At 41.3% G+C, this 27,561-nt stretch overlaps 1 pseudogene; it reads left to right on the top strand.

The window, feature by feature from the left end:
- The first annotated feature begins 13,820 nt into the window (after positions 1–13,820).
- On the top strand, positions 13,821–14,498 carry LOC114053358 (annotated as a pseudogene).
- The last annotated feature ends 13,063 nt before the right edge of the window (positions 14,499–27,561 follow it).

Genomic DNA, 27,561 nt, shown 5'->3' with positions numbered 1-27,561 from the left:
TCTTCCTTCCTTCCTTCCTTCCTTCCTTCCTTCCTTCCTTCCTTCCTTCCTTCCTTCCTTCCTTCCTCTCTCCTTCTTCCCCTCTCTTTCTTTTTTTCACTTCCCTCTATCCACATAGGGTATCATACCCTCATACTCTTACCTGCGGGTGCTCTGCCCAAAGGAATGTAAATTTTGATCATTGAAATCTCCCAAGATATCTTGGGGTTTACAGACTAAATTTCCTTCTTAAGGATCATGCCTTAAACTCAAATCACTCTGGCTGTCATTGATTTGGCCAACAATAGGTCCTAGGCCAAGCCCCACTCGGTCATTGTTTGGACCCTGATTGGTTCAGAGCGAGTGTCAATAGTATTTATTTCTGTTTTGGCCAGAAACCTTGAGGGTCTTTCCCTCCCCTGCCTTGACTATAATGGGGTCAGAAGAGGGAGTTGTTCCTCCATGGTCTCCTGCCTTTCATGGTCCCCTCTGGCAGGTTGTTTCTCTCTGTCTTCATCTGTCTATTTTTTTGCTTTCTTGTTTCCTTTCCCTACTCTGTTTATCTCCTTTAATTATCCATAATATAGAACTGATGTGTTTTTTATTATTTGTTTTACTTATTGAATAAAGTTTTATGTTTCCTGTCTTAATTTTAAAACAAGATTAGTGGAGTGTTTTACGTTTTTTTCTCTCTCTAAAACAAATTAAGAGGGAATAGTGGGAATGGTATGAGATTTGGAATTAAAGGAGCTGGTTTGGAATATCAGCTCCACTGCTTATTAGCTGTGATTGTGGGCAAATCACTTAACTTCTCAGAACCTCAGTTTCCTCATCTGTAAAATTAGAGTGGGGGTTGGGCTAGATGATATCTAAGGTCTCTTCCAGCTTTAAGACTCTATGATTCCAAGATGTAACCCTCATGCAGCGAAGCATCCTGAGGGAGAGATGGGTGGCATGTGTCAGGCAAGTCAATCCTTCACCAATACTTCCTTTAGACCCAGGACTGTGAACCTTGGAAATAGCAGGGCCTCCCAGACTACCAGTTCTTGCTTCCAACCTGGGTCTCACAGCCATCAAGGAAGGGAGCAATCACTGTGGGGAAAGGGGTCTACCTTTCTCCCCTTTCCCCCAACCAATTGCTGATTAGACCCTGGAGTGGCTTGCAGCCCAGCCTCCATAGCCATCATCTGGGAATTGACCCACATGAAGATATGGCCTGGTGACTGTTTACTCAGGAGCTGTAACCATAGCTACCAAAGATCCATAAAAGAAAATTATTGTCACCAAAGTCCTTGGCACTGTCAAAGGTTCAACATCAGAAACTGATATGATTTCATCAGTGGAAGTGACATGAAAGAGTAGGCATTAACATTTGCTTTGCCAGACTTCCCCAGGAATCATGGGAGCTTTCCATCTGACTTGCAGCTGAAATCTTCCATATGTTATTTCTTCCCTTAGAATGTAAGCTCCTGGAGGTCAGGGGCTATCTTATTTTCCATTTTTTACCTCCCCCACCCCCACCCCAGTGCACATAGTAAGTGCTTAATAATTGCTTTTTAATTAATTCATTATTTCATGTTTTCTCTTAACCCATAAGCAATTCTCTAAAACAAAATAAATTACAGAGCAGGCCCAGACATGCATGGTAGAATGAATTTCCTTACTAGAAGTGGCCTAATGCCAGTTAAATCATAGGTTCAATTCCTTTCCAGAAAGGTAGCCCTCAATCTTCTCCCTGTGAACCAAATGACCCTTAATAGAAAGATGTTTTCTTACCCTTGGCCTACTAATGGGAGTATATGAAGATCCAGGAGATGTAAGTTATCATCCTGACTTTATCCTTTTTCGGTTGTGTGTTGGTGGGCACATCGCCTAACCTAGCTATGCCTCAGTTTACTGATTGATAAATGGGAGTAATAATACCTCATCTGCCTAACTTACAGGGTTATTGAGGATAAAATCAGACAACAGTTATGAAAGTACTTTGGAAAATATACAAATATTGGGGATTATTATCATTATCATTATTGTTATCATTGGTTCCAAACCTAGACAATTTCCCATTTGAATGCAGAATTTTCTTTATGCTCCCACCCCTCCATCATGTCAGATCTCTCCCCCAGCCCCAGAGGCACTCAGCTCAAACAGCTATTTATGATGCACTGTCGATATCCGTCTTTACGGTGAAAGAGCGTGTGGGGGACGAATGGAGCCTTGGGCCCCATTCGTCAGCCACTTTGCAGCAAACTCTAAACAGTTTTTAATTGGGAGCCCAGATTTACTCCCACCATGGGCAGCAGCAGCCTGATTCCATCTAGGGAGGGGAGGAAGTTAAAGCCTTGCTGCTGTTTGCCTAACGGTCGGATTGTATCAATGCTGAGAAAATATTAGTTGCCGCAGAACAATAAGGCCAGTCCCTTGAGCTGCTGCCGGCAAAAAGTAATTCCTATAAATCCCCTTTGACAGAATGCCTGCTTTCTCCTGGGGCTCTGCCGATGCAATTCCTAGCTCTCCCAGAGTTGTTTCTGACTAACCCAGATGCTGGCTCAGAAGGAAGAGACAAGTATGGTGATTGCCCATGGACTATGGGGAAAATTGAGGCACAGAGTAATGGAGTCACATCCCTGGGGTGCCCTTCTCAGGGGATAGACCTAGGATTCTTGGGCAAACTTTTCTTGGATCCATACCCTGCTCAGATAGGGATGATAGTACAGGGTACCCCTTGATTATCCACCTTATTGACTTCTAGGTATGTGTCAATCAACAAATATTTGTTAAGTGTTAACTTTTATTGGGAATACAAAGAGAGTTAAAAACATGGTCCCTACCCTCAAGGAGCTCACATTCTAACAACATGAGAACAACCATGTACATATAAAATGTATACAGTATAAATGGGAGCCAGCCTCAGAGATAAGGCACTGGCAGTGGGGGAGTGGAAGGTTGGGAAAGACCTCTTGAAGAAGCTAGGAGTTCTTACTGTGGGCCACCATGATGGTAGGAGACAGTGACTTTCTTCATTCCTTTCTTCCCTTCCTTCTTTCCTTCCTTTCCTTTCTTCCCTTCCCTTCTTTCCTTCCTTCCTTCCCTTTCCTTACCTCTTTCTCTTTCTTTTCCTTCCCTTTCCTTTCTTTTCCTTTCCTTCCTTTCTTCCTTTTTTTTCTTTCATCTCTGTCTATCCTATATTTATCTATCTATATAAAATATACACAGAGTGAATACAAAACAATTAGAGGAAGGAGGCATTAGGAAGGAGATTAGGAAAAGCCTCCCGTTGGATGTGGCATTTCATCTGAGCTCCAAAGGAAGCTAGGGACTTTAAGAAGTGGAGGCAGAGAAGGAGAGCATTCCAGCTGTTATGTACGTGATAGCCTGTGTATAGGTACAGAAAAGAGAAATGGAGCACCTTGTGTAAGGAACAATATGAAGGTCAGTTTGACTGAATCATAGAGAGTATGAATGGAAATAATGTGTAATAATCTTGGAAAAGTAGGTTGGATCCAAATTGTAAGGGTTTTAAATGCCACAGAGAGGCATCTGTTGTTGATCCTAGAGGTAATAGGAAGCTTTATTAAATTTATTGAGCAGGAGAATGACGTATTTAGACTTGGGCTGTAGGTTGGACGTGGTTGGAGACTGGGCTGGAAAGGGGGAGATTTCATAGACTTACCAAGCTTGAGGATTAGAAGGTACCTCAGGGAATATCTAATATAACTCCCATACACAAAAGGAATCCCCACTACACCATATCCAATAGTAATCCAGTCTTTTCTTGCTGAGCTCCAAGGAAGGAAAGTCCACGACTTCTTTGAGGCAGGCTGTTTGAACTTCCAGAGCTGTTAGGAAGTTTTCCCTAAGATCAAGTCTAAACTAGCCTCTTTGCAACTTCAACTTCAACTTCCACATACCAATCCTGGTTCTATCCTTTGGTAGAACCTTGGGGCCAAACAGAATGAGTTTAATTGCTCCTTCACAGGACAGACCTAAGAATACTGGAAGGGAGTTATCATGGCTCCTCCCTCCCCACCAACCCCCACCCTAACATCAGGCTAAACATGACTGGTTTGATTAATCAACCCTCATATGAAATGGGCTCAAGGTTTCTTTACCATCTTGGTTGTCTTCCTCTGGACACTTTCCAGCTTACTAACGTCCTCTTTTTAAGTGTCATCCAGAAGTAGACATGGTACTTCAGATGAAGTCTAATGAGGACAGAGTACAGTGGGACTCTTGCTTCCCTATTCCTAGAAGATTTACCTCCCCCTAACACAGCCTGAAATCATGGCACCCTATTTGACTGCCATATTCCACTGCTGATTCATGCTGAGCTGACGGTCCACCAAAACCCCTAGATCTCCTTCAAGAACAACTGTTACCTATGCACACCTCTCCAGTCTGATCCTTGTAAGGTCAATTCTTTTTTTCCCCCAAGTGTAAAACTTTACATTGATCCTTATAGAATTATATTTTATTAGACCCAGCCCAATGCTCTGTTCTGTCAAAATTCTTTTGGATCCTGACTGTCATCTAGTGTGTTAGCTATTCCTCTTAGTTTGGTGTCAGCTGCAAGTCTAATAAACATACCATCTATGCTTTTATCTAAGTCATTGGTAAAAATATTAAACATCACATGATCAAGAACAGATCCCCATGGTACTCCACTAGAGATCTCCTGTCATGTTGAAATTGAACTATTAATATTTATTCTTTGAGTCTGGGTGGGCGCATAACTTGTTCTGAATCTCCATGATTATATTACTGTCGAATTTATTTCTTTCTGTCTTTTTATGTGTATGTAAATGTATGCATATGTACATATACATAAATATGCATACATATACATATACACATATATACAGTTGGTAAATATATTTTTTATCAGACTTTGTTAGTTATATTCCATCACTGGCCAGAATCCATCATCTATTTACTGTAAGTCATGATCCAAAAATCTGAATCCCATTCTCAGATTTCTAGTCAGTCATCCACTTCCCAATAATTTTTTCTCTTCTTTATCCCTTAAGGAATCAGGGAGACTAATTAGGAGAAGCCTATTAGGTACCTATAGGACAACCATTTGGTGTTGTGGGACTGGAGCTCAGGGCAAGGACTAAGTAAGCCTAGAGATATAGTAGAAATGATCATTCAATCCATGGAAACTGATGAAGTCGCTGGGAGAGAGATAAGAGTACTTAGGACAGAGTCAACAGAACCTGGAAATCAGGGGGGACCCTGTAAAGTTTTACCTACTCCAGCAGGTAGGCAGCAGTAGGGTTTTGGATACTGTATACTCTACCCAATGTCCTGGCCCCCTAGACCTACGGGTTATACTCACAGTCAGTGGGCATGATATGGATGATGAGATAGCAAAAGAGATTGAGTGAGAGTAGTCAAACAGGTAGGAGTGTCACAAAAACTTAAAAAGGAAAGAATATGCAGGAAGAGAGGAGCTCCCTTCTTTGTGAAGAAAAGTCAGAAGGGTTGAGTTGGTATGGGAGAATCTCCTTTTTTGTCTCTTTGGTTGTGATCTCCCTCCACTCAGTCTAGCAATGGCCACTGATGGCAGAAGAATGAAAACGCACCTTAGAGGGATGTGTACTGTGTGTGTGTGTGTGTGTGTGTGTGTGTGTGTGTGAGTGTGTTGCCTTATCATTGTTCCCAGGTGGCAGGTATCTATATGTATCAGTAGAGGAGGAGAGACACTATGTATGCATCTATCCCCCAAAGGATTACCAATGTCCCTGATAAAAAGAAAATCACTCCTGAGATAACCTGGAAGACATCCCTAGTCTGATCAGAGAGAAATGAGATACAGAAAGAGCTGAGAGGAAGTCTGGCCTTCTCTTCTTGTCAGCACATGGCAAAGAAAATTATGGATAATCTGACCAGCACTAATAAGGTGAAAGGGCAATAAGGTGAAATTGATAGGGCATGAACTACTATGGCACTGTTTTGGTGAAATTTGTATTAGAACCCCATTTCTATGTGTGGTGGGGGCCTCAGGGTGCTGGGGGTTGGGCAGAGAGGTGGGTAGTGGGAGGGGACCATCCATTGTCCATCATGCTCAGGGTTGACGTTCCTGGTTCCAGGTTACCACACGAAAACTGGGAGGGTGGGTAGCCCCCTGCTTTGTATGCATTTGTCTCTCTTCTCACGACAGCTCCATCCAATGGCACGCCTCCTCATCAATGCCCTCTCCCTCTGTAAAACAAAACAAAACCAAAAAAAAGACCCCCAAAAAAACACAACAAAAACCCCAAACCAAAAGTCTAAGAAAAGTTCTGATATCAATCATTTTACACCTTGGTATGAATTTAGCCTATTTCTGACTCCCAGGAGTATATGTATTTCAAGACATTTTTCACTGTAGAATGACACATTGGTAGAGCATAAGGAAATCCAGACTAGGAGACCTAGTTTCTCATATCTTACTGTCTTAGACACTAATGAGGTACTGTGACTTAAGGCAGTCCACTGAGCTTTTCTAGGCCTCTCTTTCCTCTTCTGTACAATGAGGGATTTAGACTAGGTGGTCTCCACTTACCAAAATAATTTTAGGTACCAAGAAGCAAAGTGGGAGACATTTTATTTGAGCAGAGGGATCTGAAATCGGGGGTGTGTTGGTAAATCTTTAACAACCAGGCTTTCCAGGAAGGAAAAAAAGTATTCCTATCCATTTTAAAGTTTAATCTGTAATATTGACACTTTCTTAAGTCTAGACAATTAATGAGCCAATGAATCAAGCCTCAATTTGTAGTGATTGCTCATTTTTTGAGGTTTAAATGGTCACACTGAAAATTTAACAATGGGCTCTCTAAAGAAGTTGGAATTAGCTCCTGTGCACTCCTGCCTGAACAACAACTTTTTTTTTTTTTGGTGAGGCAATTGGGGTTAAGTGACTTGCCCAGAGTCACACAGCTAGTGAGTGTTATATGTCTGAGGCAGGATTTGAACTTAGGTCCTCCTAACTCCAGGGCCGGTGTTCTATCTGCTGTGCCACCTAACTGCCCTGTGAACAATAATTTTTTAAGCTACTACTATGTGCCAGTTCTTGGGGATAGAAAGAAAAGCAAAAAAACAATCCCTGCTCTCCAGAATCCCCTAGTCTAATGGGAGAGACAATATGCAAACAACTATGTACAAACAAGATATATACAGGACAAACTGGAGATCATCTCAGAAATAAGTCAATAGAATGAAAAGGAAGTAGAAAGAAGGTGAGATTTTACCTAAAACTTGAAGAAAACCAGGAAAGCCAGGAGGTGGAGATGAGGAGAGAGAATGTTCTAGGCATAGAGAACATGAAATGAAATGCTCAGAGTCTGGAAATGGAGCGTCTTGTGTGAGGAATAGCAGAGAGGTCAGTGTCACTGGACTGCAGAATATATTGGGGCATTAAAGCATAAGAAGACCAGAAAGGTAGGAAGGGGCCATGGGTGAGAGAGTCATCAGACATCAGCAGGGAGGTCACTCTAGGGCTAGGGAAAAGAGCATTCATTGTCTTGGAGGCCTCTAGTCTCAGACATGCTCTCCTTGCTGAGTGGTCTTGGGCAAGAGGCTTAAACTCTCTGGTTCTTTGGCAATGGGATAGAGCCATTTGACCTCTGTCTCAGAGATGGTATATGAAAGAATCAATCAGATTCATCTTTTTGCTTCCCAGAGGGGAGAAAGTAATATTGTCACTTTTCCTCTTCCCAGAGTGAAAATTAAAGTTGACTCATGGGGTTCTAGTAATGTGGGTGCCCAGAGGTAAAAGAGAGAGGTAAAAAGGTGGAACCCAGAAAAAAAAATGACTAGACCAGGATGAGAGAAGAGCAAGAAGTCTGCAGCATATTTTTATTGTTGTCAGGAGTGCTGGGTCTGTAATTAGGAATGCCTATCTTCCTGCATTCAAATCTGGTCTCAGACATTTACTAATTGTGTGACCCTGGGCGAGTCACTTAACTCTGTTTGCCTCAGTTTCTCATCTGCAAAATGAGTTGGAGAAGGGAATGGCAAACCCCTCTAGTATCTTTGTTAAGAAAACCCCAAATGGGGTTGTGAAGAATTGGACACAGCTGAACAACAACAACAAAGGAGGAGCAGAGGTTCAGATGTCTATGGCTCTGATCCCATCCCAGAAAGAGCAAACTCTCCCACAGGGAAGTCTCCCAGAATATAGATCACATTTTTCTTGGAGGTGTCTCAATTTAAGAATAATGAAGCACTGAAAGGGGCAAATGTGGTAGGAGGGATGGAGAGACAGAGAGAGATGAGGGGATGGGTAGAGACAGAGAGACTGTAGGAAAACAGACATATGGGGGAGACAGAAGCAAACAGGTAGGAAGAGAGACAGATAGACAGGGAGAGATAGAGACAGATGGGAAGAGAGACAGAAAGAGAGGGTGGGAGAGACAAAGAGACAGGGAAGAGACAAAGAGACAGAGGATGAAAGAGACAGAGAGGCAGAGAGAGGGAGAGAGACAGACAGATAGGGAAGAAAGACAAAGGGGAGAAAATAGAATGAGATAGACAGTCAGAGAGGGAGAAGGGAGGGATAGACATAGACAAATAAGGGAGAGAGACAGACAGAGAGGGGAAAAGAGAGAGATGGGAAGAGAAACAGAGATAAACAGAGGGGAAGAGACAGAGACACAGACAGGGGAGAGTCAGAGAGGAAGGAGATGATTGAAGCTATTATAGAGAGAGATTGAAACAGAGAGAGAGAGAGAGAGGACTAGGGAATGAAAAGTAGTATAGGAGAAAAGCTAATGAGATGAGAGAGAAGGGAGATGATTCAGACCTAAAGAATGGGATAAGGGAGCTACTGAAGAGAGTAAGGGAGAAGAGCTAAGTAGCACCATGAAACCTCTCTGTGAAAAATTGTAAAGTGAGCAATGCTTCTTCTAAGCTTCCTTCTTCTCCTCTGATGTTATCCTCATTGCCTTCGTGCTTCTCCCCTCTCCCCCTCTCCTCTATTCAGGACAAACATGAAGAAGAAGACATACACTAGAGAAAAGAGGGCACAGAGGAGTTTTTGTATGAGACACAGACAGTGGGAGGAGAACTAAGCCTGAGAGGAAAAGAATAAAGGAAAGGTGAGAGAAGGCAGAAGTGAGAGAGAGAGACACACAGAGAGAGAGAGAGAGAGACAGAGACAGAGAGAGAGAGAGAGCTCATAATGCTTTGGTATTCTGTTGGGCTCTTTGTCCATTCTACCTCTTGGGGGAGGAGAAGTTTGGGTCCCTAAAGCACTCTGCGACTTGCACTTCCTGCTGGTTCCTCCCTGTCCCCTTCACCTCCTTTGCCTATTCTGTGAAGTTTTGCAACCCTCAAGGCCCCTTAAGAGCTTAAAGGCACCTTAGAAGTCATCTAGTCTACTCTTCTAGAGAATCCAGCTGAGATCAAAATTCACACCAACTCTGCTCTCTATCAAATCCTATCTTATTTCCAATCCTTTCTACCCATTGTGGGGGAGCTCACACTTTTGATTTCATCAGTTTAGGGACATCTAGGTGTGAAGCCTCTCCTGTCAATGCAACTTAGCTCTAATAGTCTTACAGAGCTGCCCCTGGGGCACTGAGAGATACCCTTGCCCAGGGTCATGTGGATAATGTGTGTTTAAGGCAGGCCTTCCTGACTCCAAAGTGACCTTTATCCACTATTGCACACTGCCCTTTGGGGCTGATATATTGGGATTGAGCTCTTTCTGAGGTATCTGGGAGCCCATGAAGGGTCAAGAGTGTCTACACGGGGGATGATGAAGGAAAAGAACGCCAGTGCCTCATAAAGATTACCCTGCCTCCTCTCCACCTCCATCCCATCTCTTCCTGATCCCCTCAGAAGGTCACCAGTTGTATGTGTTGTTTCCCTCCTAGTCTCCAATTCCCTTTTTATTGATCAGAAGGGAAATTCTGTCCTGAGGATCTGAAGTCACCTCTGTCTTGGAGGCGGTGGAGAAGCGAAGAGGGGAAGGAAGGAAGGAATTTGGCCTAGCAGAGCCAGATCTCTAGCAACCTGCAGAGAACATTCCCAGGATAGAGACTCTTACCCCATATCTCCCCCACTCTAATGTATTCCCCACCAATCCACAGAGTCTTCTCAAATTGAAGAACAGAGATAGACCCCCAGAGGTGTTTTCTAATTATCGGCCTGGCAGCTGGTCCCCAATACCCTCTAGGTTCATTGGCCATTAATGCTGTGTTATTTATTCTTTCTCTGCTTTTACCTTGCATGGAGAGTCCTTCAGGAAAAGAAGGCACGATTCAGACAGAGGTTTGACTCTCTGGTGGTATGAGTGAGTTATTTCAGTACCCAATGAGGATGTTGTTGCAAAACAGTTGAACTTGGCCAGCTCACAGCCTCCTTCCCTCAGCCACTGTGATGTGATCTGATCTGAGATACAAGGACAAACAGTGGGAGGAAGCTGTTTCATTCCCTTCTTCACTGGAATAGCCTTGGTTAAAATTCAACACACATTTATTAAGCACCTACTATGGCATGCTCAGGCAGCTAGGTGATGCAACGAATAGAGTGCTGGGCCTTGAGTGAGGAAGACTCATCTTCCTGAGTTCAAATCTAGCCTCAGACACTTACTAGTTGTGTGACCCTGGGCAAGTCACTTCATCCTGTTTGCCTCAGTTTCCTCATCTGTAAAATAAACTGAAAAAGGAAATGGCAAACCACTCCTGCATCTTTGCAGAGAAAACCCCGAATAGGGTCACAAAGAGCCAGACATGAGTGAAAAAATGACTGAACAACAAGAAAAAGGCATGGTGGAAAGAGTTCTGTATTTGGAATCAGAGAACTTGGGTTCAGATTTGGCTCTGCCACTAATATGATGCTAGGCCAGTCATAACTTCTCCAGACCTCAGTTTCCTCCTCTATAAAATAAGGAGGTTGAATTCCATGGCCCATAAGGCCTCTGCCATGTTGAAATCAATTACCCTAAGTACAGAGATAGGTCCCGCATAGATCCTGCTGTAAAGAAGATTACAATCTAATAGGGAGGGAGAGAAGTAGGACCTCACTGCTACTGGAGCATTTAGGTTTTCTCTGGAGCCTGTGATTCAGGGATGCCTACAGCTACCTGCCAAGCTTGGTAATGAGCTCAGCAAAGAAGGCTGGAGTTCGGCTCTAGACTCCTAGAACAGCAACCACGTAGCTTGTGACCTACTCCTGGCCCTGCTCTTCAGGGACGGTCTCTAGGCAATCTCTAAGTAAGTGTAAGATCTTTGAAGGCAGGGATTGTCTCATTTTTGTCTTCATATCCAGAAGGCCTTGTACCTGATTGATGCTTAATAAATGTTTATTGAATTGAATTAAACTTAGATCACATGAGAGATCTTAGGATCATACACTTAGAAGTTACCTTAGAGACCATTAAATCCCTTTCCCCTTTTGCAGATGAGGAAACTGAGGAAAGTTAAGTGACTTTGCCAGGATCACATTAGTATTTGAGGTAGGATTTGAACCCAGGTTTTCCTGACTCCAAGTTCTGCACCCATATGCATTATGTTAAACTGCCTTAGGGGAGAGGGGTGACAAAAATGCCCCTCCTCTTAAGTCCGTGTTGTGTAGAAAATAGCTGCCCTACACTCTCCCAGTGTTCCTACAACTGTTGAAGAGTAGTTCTACATAGGATTTTATTTCTCTCTTTGCTGGGTCAGAAGGCAAACCCAAAATACCATTAGTTCTTTGCCTTTACCCTTAGACCCCTACAGCTAGCCACTGCTGCTCCTACCCTAATCCCTAGGCCCTGTTCCTAGAGCAGTCAGCCCTGGAACTTCATCACTACCGCCATAAGATAATTCAATTGCAAGTCTTGAGTTGGAAGGGATTTCTGAGGCCTTCTGGTCCAACCTCCTCTTTTTTTGCATAAGAAAAGTGAAGCTCAGAGAGGTTGTCCAATCAATCAATCAACCAATCAATAAACATTTATTAAATGCCTACTATGCGCTAGTCACTGTGCTAAGTTCTGGAGATACAAAAAGAGGCAACAGACAGTTCTTGCTCAAGCTCCTTAAGGACAGCACTTTCCCACTTCGATTGGAAGCCCGCTGAGGATGGGTCTCTCCCTCAGCTCACCAGGAGCTCCCCAATAGAAGGTGTCTCCTTAGTCAGATGAGAAGCATAGAGTTTTGCCTACAGGGGGCATTAGAGTAAGGTAGGGACGTGAGAGGCTTAGGGATGTGGGGTCAAGGACCGATGAGCTCAAGTCCCTTCCTCCCCTCACCAGGCCTCCCTCTCCTTCCCATCCCAAATTGCTCCCTTCACCTTTCCAGGTTGTATTTTACTTGGCCTCCCCCTCTCGCCTGTGCTCAGTGCCGATCTGATTGCAGTAATTAGTTAATCAGTAACTGGCATAATTTCCCCCTGATTAATGCTGGAATAATCACCCACCAGAGCTGCCAGCAATTTGCTTATCAGAGTCACTTTGAAACAGCTTTGAAAATAAGCGTTTTACACCTTGCTGCAGGTTAAAATTAGAGCTGTCAGAGAGGCTGCCCTCTGCTGTAAGGAATTTGTGTGTATTGGCTTGGGGAGGGGCTGGGAGACTGACCTGCTAAGAAGGCTACCTTAACCCAGAGTACCCTCTCTCCCTCCTTGTCCCCTGGCCCTAGGAGAGATGGTGCAAGAAAGGCCTAAATGAAGGGAATGAATCCTTCTGCACTCTTCTGGTCATTCCACTTGATTAGGAGAAGCACTGAATCTCTGCTGTCCCCCCCATATCTCTTCCCCTTCCAATCACTGAGTGTGGTGTGGGGCATTGAATAGGCCAATGAAATGGATTCACTCAAAGGGCCACACTTGAGGACCTAGAGGGCCACATTTGGCCTTGACTCCAGGACTAGGCCCTAAGAAATGTTGGATATGGCCTCCCTCAGAGTTTGGGGCAAGGAAAACCATGAGTAGTTTTTGGCCTCATTACAACAAGGCCTTGTATATAGTAAGTACTTAATACATGTATCACCAGGTGAGTTTTCCTCTCTCCCCTTTATTGGATTATTACAGGAGTTGTTTACCTTTTTTGTGTTTCAGACTCCTTTGGCAGTCTGGTGAAGCCCATGGACTACTCAGAATAATGTTGTTAATGCATAAAATAAAACACATAGGATTACAAAGGAAACCAGTAATATTGAACAAAGATGTAATTTTTCCCATCTAAGATCACAGACTCCATGAAATCTAACCTAACCATGGACCCCTAATGTGTACCTCAGCTAAAGAACTCCTGAATCAGGGCATTTGCTCTGGCCTCTTGCTATATAAATGCTGTCAGTAGTTATACACTTAATCCCAGTGTAATGAGAGAGTTAGGACCTACACAGAGTATTTATCCAAAGGTGTGTGTGTGGAATGGCAGGAACATTGATGATTGCAATGCTAGTTTAGAGAATGATGGAGAAAAATGAGGAATGAGTCAGGGGACACTTTCTGGGAAAGGAAGGTTGATGCTGTACTGTAAAGGAGGGGAGGGTTTGAGGTTTGGGGACCGAGAAAGGTAAAAGGGACCTTGGGACAGAGGCTTGGAGGTGTTGCTGAGGAAGAGGTAGGGGCAGGGGTTATGAGTATCTGGCTTTACTTGGATAGATGTTTGCTTGGATAGATTTGAAAGCTTTGTGGATGAACATGTTGGGGGTTGTTACCTAGGAGCAGTCTGGAAAGCATATCAACTATTCTGTCTAGGCTTATACATATACGCTTCTGCCATATAAAACTTAGAAGAGTCTCTGATTCAATTTGACAAACATTTATTAAAATGTGAATTCTACGTGAAAGGCACTATGCTAGATGCGTAGGGCACACAAAGACCTTATAGGACTTCAAGGACTTTATAGTCTCCAGAAGGTAGCAAGTACATGCTGTATCTATGGGGACTATGCACTCTCAGGTGAGTCCTCCAGAGAGGGCTTCTTCAGGTCCAAGGTATTCATTGATGAGCCCTCACCAATGTGTTTATCTTTGTCAGCCAGGAGATACAATTAGTTCAAAGCAAAGATATTTAATGAAATGGCATAGTAAGAAAATTAGTAATAAAAAACTTCGCTCTTCCTCTTTGACATCTTCCCGCCGCTTGCAGCCATGAAGTTGAGCTGTGCAGCTTCAGCGGTTACAAGATCTACCCTAGTCACGGGAGGCACTAGGCTTACATCCACTGGAAGGTTTTCCAATTTGTGAATGCAAAATACTAGTCTGTATTCCTTTCAAAGAAGAACCCCCGGCAGATCAATTAGACTGTCATGTAGAGAAGAAAGCACAAAAAGTAACAGTGGGAAGAGATTAAAAAAAGAACTCCCAGACTGTTAAATTCCAGAGGGCCGTCACCGGGGCTTCTCTTGCTCATATAATCGCCAAGAGGAATCAGAAACCTGAAGTTCGAAAGGCCCAGTGAGAGCAAGCCTTCAGGGCTGCCAATGAAGCAGAAAAGGCTAAGCAAGCAACTTAGAAGGCGCTAAGCTCCTACATAAGCAGCACTTAAATACAAAATTGTGAAGCCTGTGAAAGTTTCTGCAACCTGAGTTGGTGGAAAATGTTAATTGTCTACTAAATCGGATTAAGTAAAATAAAATTTAAAGCAGCAACACCAACAAATTTCAGCCATAATCCCGGGGGACATTCTCCCACAAATACACACATCATCAGTGGGGAGAGTGGATACATGTAGAGGCTGTGCCATGGGGTACATGTGTGATTTCTGAAGGCTGATTTCAGAAAGGCTATGATCATTACTCATATAAAGGTAATTGACCCAATGACTACCAAATGACTTGTAGATGGTTTCTGAAGGAGTCTGGTTTCTCTTCCTAGTTCCCAGCTCCCCACACCACCCAATTCTACTCCATGCCCAACTAGAACCCCATCCCTACCACACCTCTTTCTCTCCTGTTTACTGGGAAAGCAAGATATGATCTCAGGAAGTCCCACGTGATAACTTTTCCTCTCCAGGTCCCTCATACTCCCCAAACTAGAATTTCTCAGGCTTTCTACACCTCTGAATTTTCATGTCCTGCTTCTTTCTGGTCTTGACTCACTCGTCTCTCTCATCTCTCATTGCTCACTCTTCTTTCTGCTCCCTCCCACCCACCACCCCACGTCTGGCTTCTTGCCTGTCTCCGATTGTTCTGCTTCCTTTCAGCTAGTCTCCTGACTGATAAATTAACATTCATAAATGTACACATTTACATTGAACATGGGTAAGGTGGCTTCTTCTTACTGCCAAAGGGTACACAGAACCTTCCTCTCTAGGGGGAAAGGGTAGTATTGCAAGGGGCTCCAGGGAGTTTCAGGGCACGTGGAAACCTTATGATACAGGTCCCTTGGAGTGGAGAGATGCAGGAGTAGGTGAGGATTGGCTTGCCTTTCATTAATATTTCCTCTTCGTGTGTCTCCTTTGCAGTCTCCATTCAGAAACAGAAGGAATAATTATAGATGATGCAGCCCCTTGACTAAGCATTAAATATTGATCTACTTTAATGTTTCATTCTGTTTATTTTAAATATACACCCTTGCCTCCTGCTTCCTCCTTTAGTGGATGGAGGTGAGGTGGAGAAGGGGGAAAGCTAGTAACTATTTGGAGAAATGGAAATGGATAGCTTATTGTATGGAAAGCCCTTGGAAGCTGAAGGTCTGAATTTTGTTAAAGAGGACCCCAATGAATGAAGTGGGGAGAAAAGCTAAGTAATCTCCTTATCTCTGGATGGATTGGAGACAGATTCGGACCTGATTTTAATCCATTCCATTCATTCAACCAAGTCAACAAGCATTTAAGTGCTAAGTGTTAGGGATACAAAGAAAGACAAAAATAGTTCCTGCCCTCAGGGAACTCACAAACTAAAATTGCAAATATGTCTGTACAAACAAGATATACACAGGATAGATTGGAGATAATCAGTGGAGGGAAGGCAATAAATAATTGCCCAGTGTTTTCTGTGTTTTCAGAACCTCATTTGATGCTGTGAGAGATATAGAAGTAGGAAATATAGTGACTGCCTTCAAGGAGCTTGTAGTTGGGATGGGTGGGGAGAGAGAGCTAGACACACACATAGGAACATAACTGAAAAGTTTAATTAGTGACAAAGATAAAATGACAGCATCAGAGAATAATACAAGAAATGTTACAAGGCACTATTTTCTTTTCTTTTTTTTTTTGAGTGAAGGAAAGTCTTTATTACACTTCTCAAGAGAGAAGCAGGCACAACGCACTTTAGTGGCATGTGGGCACTGGTTCAGTGGTAGAATCAACTTTTAAACCGTTAGTAAGATTCATACTCCACCCAGCAGGGCTAGGACTGGTCTAGTTCATCTGAGTTACACCCTTCCTGGACAGCCCATTGCATGTTTGTCCTTGTTCTGTTAACTCTGTCCACTTCATGGGTTCCATGTTAAAAAATGGCGGCTATCTCTGCCCTTGGGGTGTGTCAGTTAATATTCAATAAGCTTATTAAGCAAGCGCAGTGGAGAAACAAGGCACTATTTTCCCAAGTGCAGTATGAGTCCCTGTGCCTGACTTTTTAATGCTCTTGACTCTGTGTGTTTGTGTGAGAGAGAGAGAGAGAGACAGACAGACAGACAGAGACAGAGGCAGAGAGACAGACAGAGACAGAGACAGAAAGACAGAGACAGAGAAAAAGATAAAGAAAGATATGCAGAGACAGAGACAGAAACAGAGATGAGGAGATAGAGGGAAATAGACAGATACAGAGACAGACAGAGACAGAGAGAGATAAAGACTGAGACACAGAGAGACAGAGAGAGTGAAAGAAACAGAGACAGAGAATCAGATTATTATGGCAAAGTGGGCAAATGGGCCATCCCACGTGAAAATTGTCAAGTAACAAGTGCAAAGAAAGTTTGATTTCAGGATTGAATTCAACAAACATTTATTAAGTATTTGTTATGTGCAAGGCATTGTGTTTGGAGCCATAACATTAATTTTTAAAGTACCTATTGGATTTTTAAAAAGTGATACTATTTACTAACTGTAATTTATTTTTGAACTCCAGAAACTACCCCCCCCTCCAATGAACTTCATTGTGTCCTAAGCCCCAAATCATACTGCTTTACCTTTCCCAACCCCTCTTAATACTTGTGCCTTCCCTCTTGGTTATTTCCTATCTATTTGGTCTGTATCTTGTTTCTGTATTGCAGGTAGTTTGCAGGTTGTCTCCCTAATTAGATTACGAGCTCCTCCAGAGCAGGAAATTTTTGTTTGTTTTTTAACTTTCTTTGCATCCCCAACATTAGGCATAGTGCTGGAATAAATACTTATTGACTAATTGACTATTCTCAGTGTTGGGGAAAGCTCTCATTTGCTAGTTTGCAAATGGACCTTAACAAATGTATATGAAAATGTGCTACTCTTCACTCATGTGCAGATGAGCCTTTTGGCTCATTGTCACTGTCATTGCCAAGACTCTTTGAGTCAAGGAGGCCACTTGCCTCTGACAACTTATTTGGGCAAGCGCTGGAAGGGATCTGGTTTTTCATTCGTTTCAATTGTATCCAACTCCTTGTGACCTCATTGGTGATTCCCAAGGCAAAGATATTGGAACGGTTTGCCATTCCCTTCTCTAGCTCATTTTACAGATGAGGAAACTGAGGCAAACAGAGTGAAGTGACTTGCCCAGGGTCATACAGCTAGTAAGTGTCTGAGGCCAGATTTGAACTCAGTCTTTCTGACTCCAAGTTCATGCTTTATCTGGAATACCCCATATGGCTTCCACTTAACTTCTTTAAATCTCAGTTTTTCATCTAGGAAATAGAGCAGTTTGATTAGATGATCCCTGAAGACCATTCCTGGATTTATGATCCAATGATAAGTTTGGGTTGAGTCATTCACATTCTCTGGCCTTGTGCTCCGTGTGACTAGGGATAGCTATTTAGGGGCTGTTGGTACTCAGCCTAGTTGGGGACCAGAATGTTCCTCTATTCAAGTTTGACTGGTTCAGATGTACCTATATCATGACCTCATGGACACCACATGATAACCATTGGACTAAGTGGTAGCCAGGACGGTATAGGAAGATCAAAATCCATGGGAAGAGAAGAGGAATGGGGGAAAGAACATGGTGTCAGGAGGAAGAAGGGAGAAGTCCTCATAAGGAAATACAGACAAGTAGGGTGTCGTTGGTACTACTGTATTGAATTTAATATGTACAGTTATTCCTTCCACATTGCAACTTTCCCCATCATGGTTTTGATATATTGTGGGTTGGCATAAGAAATTAAATGGGGATTTTTTGGGGAGTTTTGTGGAATCGCAGATGACACGTGAAGGCCAGCAGACAACATAGAAAAAAGTTTAGAAATTCAGAAATGCATAAAATACATGTATAGTATTGTATAATAACAATCCAAATTTTACAATGAGGTGCTGTAAACAACCCATAAAAGAAAAATAAAAAATTCAGACTTCTTCTCTGGTATGAAGGGAGGACCAAAAAATTCTACTCAGATTTTCCAGATCATGGGGGCTCTGTGCCCCTAACCCTCTCAGTGTAGAAGGGATATTTGTACCTTTAAAGGTACAGAATATAGGTTTAGAGTTTCATATGTAAGTCTCTTTTCATATTATCTGCATTTGGATAGGTTCATGTTGCCAAATTCACAATAAAAAAGGGAGAAAAGTCATTTCCTTCCTCCCCTTAGGGCAGTGAGGGAATTACTGCAGCAGACTGGGGATAAAGATGGGGTCTGGAATTTATCCACTTGGGTGGCTCTGGAAGGAAGGAGTAATCTGGTTACAGAACACAGACGGCCAAGAACCTTATCAGGCTTGAGAGGGAGGAGTTTCTCCCTCCAGGGCCCTAGGTTTGGTATAAATGTGGATGACGCTGTCCTGGGATGAGCAAGACTTTGCTGTGCCCTTTCCGGACAGGGATTTGGAGTTGGATAAGCTACGGGTAAAATGATACAGTATGTGTATAGGGGTGAAATTGGGTTACACCGAATATCGAGAGCAGGCTTGAAGACAATGATGACAACAACAACAGCAATAGCTAATGTGTATGTCTGGCTTTAAGGTTTGCAAAGTGATTTACTTTTATTATTTTGTTTGATGCTCATAACAACCTGGGAGGTAGGTGTTGTTATTATTAGTCCTTATTTTCCAGATGAGGAAATTGAAGTGAAAAGAGGCTAAATGACTTTTCTAGATTACACAGCTAGTGAGTGTCTGAATCGGGATTCAAACTCAGCTCTTCCTTTCTTCTTGTCCAGCATTGCTCTACTTAGCTGTCTAGGTAATAATAATGATAATAATAACAGTAATAGCAACAATGCTAATAATAGTTAACCTTTATATAGTGCTTTGAGGTTTGCAAAGTGTTTTGCCTATATTATCTTATTTGAGTCTCACAACAAGCCTGTGAAGTAGCTGCTGTTATTATCCTCATTTTACAGATGAGAAAACTGAGTTACAGAAGTGTGTCTTGAAGGGTGGATGTGAGATCAGGGAGGACCAGGACCACCTCTGTAGCCTTTACACAGGTGGAGAGAGAAGGGATGAAGTAGATTGAATGTTCACCTCCTTTGCTCAAGTCCTCTTTTGAGGATGCTTCATCATGGTGGGGAGGTGACCCTGGGTTTTCCAAAGTGATTCTTTGAGATGGAGCAGATCCTCCCAAGCTGGAAAACTTACGCATATACTATGTTGGTCTGTCATCTTTAGATGATGTACCAGTCAGAAAGACTCATCAAGAAGAATGACCAGGGGCAGTTAGGTGGTGCAGTAGATGGAGCATTGGACCTGGAGTTAGGAGGACCTGAATTCAAATCCGGCTTCAGGCACTTGACACATACTAGCTATGTGACCCTGGACAAGTCATTTAACCCCATTGTCTCACCAAAAACAAACAAACAAATAAAAAAGAATAGTTACCAGGTGATGATGATTTATTTTTAGTCCTAGCCACTCATGAAGCCTGTCTTTTAAAACATGGAAGGGTCATAATCTATGTCCATGGAGGTAGCATCCACTTAGGAAATCACAGATCCTCGAAGTATGGAAGTTAGACATGTACTTCTAGGAGCTGGCAGTGCCATGAAGTGGAAAGAACATCAGACTGTAATCAAAGATGTGGATTTGAATCCCAACTCTGCTATTAACTACCTTACTAGCTTTGGGTAAATATTTAACTTTTGGGGGCCTCCTTTTCCTCATCTCTTCAATAGAGGGTTGGATTAGATGATCTCTATGGTACTTTCCAGATCTGTATCATCCAATGACCCTACCTGTGACCTTGGGCAGTTTCCTTCTTTTTTCTGAGCCTCAGTTTCTTCACTTCTAGAATGAAAGGGTTAGACTGACAAGACTATCTCTAAATTCTCTTTATATTGTTATATCTATAGGTTTTTTTTTGTTTTTTTTTTTTGGCTAGGCAATGGGGTTAAGTGACTTGCCCAGGGTCACACAGCTAGTAAGTGTCAAGTGTCTGAAGCCAGATTTGAACTCAGTTCCTCCTGACTCCAAGATTGGAGCTCTATCCACTGTGCCACCTAGCTGCCACAGGTCTTTTTTTTTTTTAAGCACTATGGTGGAGAGGAGCTATCTCCTTCTGTTGCCTTACTGATATGTTTCCTTTGGAGACAATTTTGGTGATAGAGGAAGAGAGATGAAAACAGGGAGCCCTTTTCCATGGCAGAGAGTGAGCAAGGTTGGGATGTAGGAGGGGGAATCATCAGTGTCTTCACACCTTGGATGTTCTGTTATGTGGTTTGGCCTCCTGCAGGGACATCTGGATTATTTTAGCTTAGGTAGGGGAGACATTTCATCTCAGAGGAGGAGTGGGGAGTCATATCAGAGCAAGGGAAGAAGCTGGGGTCCAGGGTGAGGAGTGTGGGACTCAAGGAAAGTAATCTTGAGGCCATCTCTTTTTTTTTAATTCAATGTTTTATTAATTCTTTTTTTTTCTCTCTTGTATCACTGTCACTTCCTAGGGACCTAATCCACTCCAATAGAACCCCATCTGGAACCAAAAAAGTATAGCTAGACAAATAAGTCAACACATTGACCATGTCCTAACAACACTTTCATCACTTCCCCACTATGGTCCAACACTTCTCTGCCAAGAAGAATGGAGCAAGGGGCAGCTAGGTGGCTCAGTGGACAGAGCACTGGCCCTGGAGTCAGGAGGATCTGAGTTCAAATCCAGCCTCAGACACATAACACTTACTAGCTGTGTGACTCTGGGCAAGTCACTTAACCCCAATTGCCCAACCAAAAAAAAAAAAAAAAGAATGGAGCGAATTTCACTGTTAGTACTTCAGAGTTAGTATCGGCCACTTCATCAATCAGAGCTCTGTTGTTTTCCTAACATTATTGTGGTCATTGTCTAGGCTTGTTCTCCTGGTTTGCTTACTTTGCTCTGTATCTGTTCATTTGAGTCTTCCCAATTTTCTCTGAATTCTTCATGGTCATAATTTCTTATGCCACAGTGATATTCCATTACATTCATAAATTCTAATGTGTTCAGCTATTCCCCAGTCTATGGGCATCCACTTTTCTTTCAGCTCTTTGATGCTTCAAAAATGCTGGTGTAAATATTTTTGTATGGATGGGACTCTTCCCTCTGTCTTTGACCTCCTTGGATGAGTGTGGAGATAATAATGCCTAATAGTAGTATAATGGTCTCAAAGGGCATATACAATTTAATAACTTTTATAGTTTAATTCCACATTGATTTCCAAAGTTGTTGGGCCAATTAGCCACTCCATCATCAGTACAGCAACATGCCTGTCTTCTCACAACTCCTGTAATAGTTACTATTTTGGTCTTTTGTCAACTTTGATAATCTGATAGGTGTCAGGTAAAACTTCAGAGTTATTTTAATTTTAATTTCTCCAATTATTAGTGATTTGGAGCATTCTTTTATATGATAGTTGATATATTGCATTTTGTCTTTTGAAAATTGCCTCAATAGCTGTATAGACTGAATTACAAAACACTACTTAAAAAAAAAGACCTACTTAAATAACTAGAGAAATATCCAGTACTCATGGATGGACTGTGCCAATAAAAAATGATGATACTACCAAGGTTAATTTACAGACCCAGTGCTATACTAATTAGACCATTCAAGGGATAATTTACAGAGCTAGATAAAATAATAACAGAATTAATTTGGAGGAACAAAAGATCTAGACTAACAAGAGAAAAAAGAATGATAATAAGTGGGAATGAAAGGAGAATAATACTTTCACACCTCAAACTTTATTATAAAGCAGAAATCATTTAAACCCTTTGGCACACGTTAAAAGAGAGAAAAATAGATCAATAGAACAGATTAGTCAAGGGAGAATATAATTGAACTCAATAACCCAGTGTTTGATCAACTTGAAAACATAAATTACCAAGGAAAGAACTTCTGATTTGATAAGAATTTCTGGTAAAACTGAAAAGTAGTCTAGCAGAAAGTGGGCTTAGACTAACACCTTATACACATTTCACAATAAATTAAAAATGGATAATTGATCTGAATATTAAAGATCATTCCATTAAGAAATCAGTAGAGAAGCAAACCATATGCCTTTCATGGTGTGGGTAAGAGTGAATTCTTAACCAAACAAGAGATAGAAGTTAAGTACAAAAGATAATACAGATAATTTTGATTATGTGAAATTGATAAGCTTTTGCACAAACAAAGTGGATTCTTCTAGAATCAGAAGGGAAGCAGTTAACTGGGAAAAAAATCTTTGTGTCAAATATCTCTGATAAGAGTTTGATGACCAAGATACATAGACAACTAACAGACACATTTAAGTCCTGAAACTATTACCCAGTAGAGAAGTGGTCAAAGGATATAAACAGTTCTCCAAAGAATTGCAATATGTTAGCAATCATCTGAAAGAATGCCCCAAATCACTGATAATAAGAGAAAAGCAAATCAAAACAACCTGAGGTTTCACTTCACATCTGGAAATTGGCAAAGATGTCAAAAGATGGGAAGAGTCAATATTGGAGGAGTTGCAGAAAGACACAGTAACATATTATTGGTGGAGCTGTGACTTGGTATAACCATTCTGGAAGGCGAATTATAATTATGCAAATAAAATGACTAAAATATATATACCTTTGACACAGAGATTCTATTATTGGACTTATGTACCAAGGAGAGTCACTGACAAAAAGAAAGGCTCCATTTACACCAAAAGCAGGACAGCTACATGGCATAGTGGATAGATTACCGGCCCTGAAGTCTATAGGACCTGAGTTCAAATCCGGCCTCAGACCAAACACTTGACACTTACTAGCTGTGTGACCCTGGGCAAGTCTCTTAACCCCAATTGCCTAAAAAGAAAAAAAAAAGGACAAACATTTATGCCAAAAGATTTATTGCAGCACTTTTGGTACTAGTAAAGAACTAGAAATAAAGAAGATATCCATTGATTGGGGAATTGCTAAATGAATTGTGGTACATGAATATGATGAAATATTACTATGCTATAAGAAAGGATAAACATGAATGCAGAGACACATGGAAAGACTTTTATGAACAAAAATGAAGTGAAATAAGTAGAGCCAGAAAATAGCACACAATGACTGTAACAATGTTAATAGAAAGAACAATGATCAAAAAAAGCAATTGAAATTGAGATTTTATTTTTGAGATTGGTATTCCTATCTCACCTAGGCTGGTAGTTCAGTGTCCAATCACAGGCTCTACTCTACTTTTGATTAGCAAGAAAGTTTTTAATTGCTCTGTTTTTGACCTGAGCTGGTTTACCCCTCTTTAGGCAGCCTGGTGGCCCCCTGATCCTGGGGGATTTTTATATTTCCTTGTACAGACACTGGATCAGCAAAGCCCATAGTAGTTTAGAACTCCTGAACTCAAGCAATCCACTAGGTTCGGCAATCCCAGGAGCAGGGATGTAATAGGCATGAGCCAACATGGCCAACTGAAACTGAATGTTGTGAAATTAAAATGACAAAGCTTGGCCCCAAAGAAGAGATATGAAAAGATATCTCCTTCCTCCTTTGCATAGGTGGAATATTTTAATAATATCAATTTTTTCACTCTATTGATTAGTTTTGCCAATTTTTTCCTCTTCTTTCTCTTTAAAAAATTCTTTGCTATAAGGGATAGATCTTTGAGAAGGAAGAAGGGGAAGGATACAAGAGGAAATGTTAAGAAAAAATACATTAATAAAAATCCATTTACATTTTTTAAAAAATTTGCCTGTTCACATCTGTTGGTCCCTTATATCTTGGATCCCATCTTCCAAGCAGCATCATGTTAATTTTTTTAATTAAAAATTTATTTTAATAGTATTTTATTTTTCAAATTATATGTAAAGACAATTTTTAGCATTCATTTTTTATAAAATTTTGAGTTCCAAATTTTTCTCCTTTCTTCCCTCCTCTCCTCCTATAACAGTAGGCAATTTGATATAGATTGTATATGTACAATCAAGCAACATGTTAATGTTCACAGCTGTCAGGAAAGAGTGCTTGTCAAGATATGAGCTTGGGGCTTCTCCATCTCTTGAAGGGACAATTCACTTGCCCTGTCCTTGAGTTTTTCAAGCAAGTAGGGAGGAGATGTCTTCATGAGAGTGAAGGGGCAGGGTTCCGGATACATCAAGGCTTGAGTGGAGGAATAGAGGCTACCTGGGAACTGCTTGTTATATAGTCACCTAATTCTCACTGAATCTTCTGTTAACCCTGAGCCAGCTGATCACAGCCCAGGAGTATCCAGGGGCTAAGACCTCTTACACACCTTTCCCCCTTACCACTCTAAAAAAGAACAGACAGGATAAGCAGGGCTGGTACACAGTAAAGTTGACAAAACTTGTCTTTGCTGCCCTCGTCTATACCTCCAAATTTCAAACCTTTGCCCATCACTACTGCACATTACTCTTCTCCTGAAATATTTAGTGCCTTCCATTCCTTCCAACTCCAAAGTTATATGATTTTATAGTATTGTTTCCTCCACTAAATCCTCCTCTGATGCCGCATCTTGGCATGGAGGTTGCCCTGGAATCTCAAATGTCATCAGAGAGTCTTTGGACTTTGCCAGCAAACCTCAACTGCCTTCTCACTCTGTAACATTTCTCTGCCCTTGTAGCTTCCTTCTCCCATTGCTGAATTCCTCTAGGAACCTCCATTTAAAAAAAATAGTATTTTATTTTTTACCAATTCTATGTACAGACAATTTTTAGCATTCATTTTTACAAAATTTTAAGTTTCCTCCCTCCCCTCCCCTCTTTCTAAATTTTTCTCCTTCCCTCCCCTCCCTTCTTCCTAAAATGGTAAACAATTTGATATAGGTTATATATGTGTGATTATGTAAAACACATTTCCATGTCACAATTGTGAAAGAAGAAACAGATCAAAAGGAAAAAAAACTTGAAAAAATAAAGCAAGTGAAAATAGTATGCTTCTATCTGCATTTAGAGTCCATTAGTTCTTTATCTGGATGTAGACAGCTTTTTCCATCGTGAATCCTTTGTAATTGCTTTGGTTCATTGCATTGCTGAGAAGAGCTAAGTCATTCATAGTTGATCATCACACAAAGTTGAGGTTACTATGTACAATGTTTTCCTGATTCTGTTCATTTCACTTTGCATCAGCAGAAACCTCTATTTTGAAGAAGAGTCTATCTCAGCTAGGGGTGGGGAACCTGCAGCCTTGAGGCCACATGTGGCCCTCTAGGTCCTCAACTGTGGCCTTTTGACTGAGTCCAAGTTTTACAGAACAAATCCTTTTATTAAGGGAATTTGTTCTGTGAAGTTTGGATTCAGTCAAAGGGCCACACTTGAGGACCTAGAGGGCCATATGTGTCCTTGAGACTGCAGGTTCCCTACTCTGCTCTAGGTCATTTATCTTTTGTTACTCTCCCAGCTCTACTTCCAACTCTCTGGCTTTCCAAACCATGCCACTATTTGGGCACCTGTCCACACTCCACTTTTCATCTCCCTTTCATGTGTTGTCTTCCCTTATTAGAACGTAAACTCTGAACTTTCTTCTTGCTTCTTTTTGTAACTTCAGTGCCTGACCCATAGTAATCCCTGAATAAATACTTGTTGACTAACTAATAGCTGAGAGCAACTCTGGTGAGTTTTACCACATTCATAAAGCTTCAAATACGGCTAGCTGACTATGAAGAGGCACATCACCAACTGATGAATATTTTTAGCTTTTCATGAAAGTCATGGTTTTCAGTATCATCTGGTCCTGTCTGTCTTTGCAATGATACTGTCAGTATCAGAAAAGAAGGCAGAGGGTGCTAAGAATCAAGCCGTTTTAGACTATCAAAAATTTTTCATATGACTCTTGTTACCCTTTGTTCAGTGACCAGTGACTAGACTCATTGCTGGAGGTGCTGGCTCTTATCAATGTTGACATTCTTGCTAAGAATGCAAGAAGTAGAAGGAGGAAAGCTGAAGCTAAAATGGAAGGATGATTTACATGTACTCCTTGGAGAGGTAAAGAAAGGAATTGGCAGAGTGGGCTTGGTCATTTACCCCAAGACAACAAGAAACTTTATTTCATGGTATTTGGTCATCTTGTATTGCAGTCCTAATGATTAGTATTGACAAGAAAAGAAAGAAAGAAAGAAAGAAAGCTACCGTGTGATTACTGTTTATGCAACAACAGTGGCTGCTGAGAATGAAGTGGTAAAGAAATTCTATAAGAACTTGATAAGACCCTCCAAACCAAATCAACAAATATTCTGTTACTTGAGGACTCCACTACAAAGACAGGAAAAGGTGAGTATGGGGAGAAATAGATGAGAAAGTATGGATCAGGAAGAAGAAATGAGAAAAGCCAAACACTTGTAGATTTCACAGGTGCTTCACAACTCTATCATGAACACTTTCTTTGTGAAAATAGTTGTTAGGTTCTGAACTTGTTGAGCTCCAAATAACAGGATGAAATAGACTATATTTTGATGGACAGGAAAAGACTTCTTATTGATTAGGGAGTTATACTTAAGTCAGATGTCTGTGCACAATCATACTATAATCTTGTCAGAGCTAAGATAAAAATTAGTTTATAAAGAAAAGAAAGAAGGAAGAAGAATAATGAGAAAGAGGTATGGCATAGAAGTGAAACAAAAATTAAAAATCCAAAATGAGAAATGGAGATAAAAACAACATAGACACTGACTTTCATGATTTTATCTGATTTAACCACTGTAAACTAATTGCCACAACAAGAGGACCAAAAGAACTTCTAGAGGAAGAAAATATCTAATTTTCTTGCAAAATGGAAAGAGAGGGCAGTCAAAGACAACCCTGGATTAGAATATTAAATTTCTTTGTAAAATCTTATGAAGAAAGAGTATGGACAGTATCATTCCATAAAGCAGAGAAGCAGGGGAGAGTAAAATCACTTTAAAGAAATCTTGGCAAGATAGTCAACTAAACAAAGTCATTCCAAGAACATTCAAGGATGCTGACAAAAGGAAGACCACAAAGAGAAGAAAGAGGGAAAAGATTTTAACAAATCATTATAACTTTATAATAGCCTGCTTTCTTCATCAAAGACAGTGGAACCACCACCCTTGGATGTTAACATTGCAGTCCCAGATGTGCTTCCACAGGAGGTAGAAATGGCACCAAAGAGAACAAAAATGGGGAAAACAGTTGGATTGAATC

The sequence above is a fragment of the Vombatus ursinus genome, unplaced genomic scaffold (assembly GCF_900497805.2).
Source record: "Vombatus ursinus unplaced genomic scaffold, bare-nosed wombat genome assembly UNPS02014811.1, whole genome shotgun sequence".
Lineage (NCBI taxonomy): Eukaryota > Metazoa > Chordata > Mammalia > Diprotodontia > Vombatidae > Vombatus > Vombatus ursinus.
The sequence above is the reverse complement of the archived record's forward strand: the minus strand, read 5'-3'. Positions and strand labels throughout refer to the sequence as shown.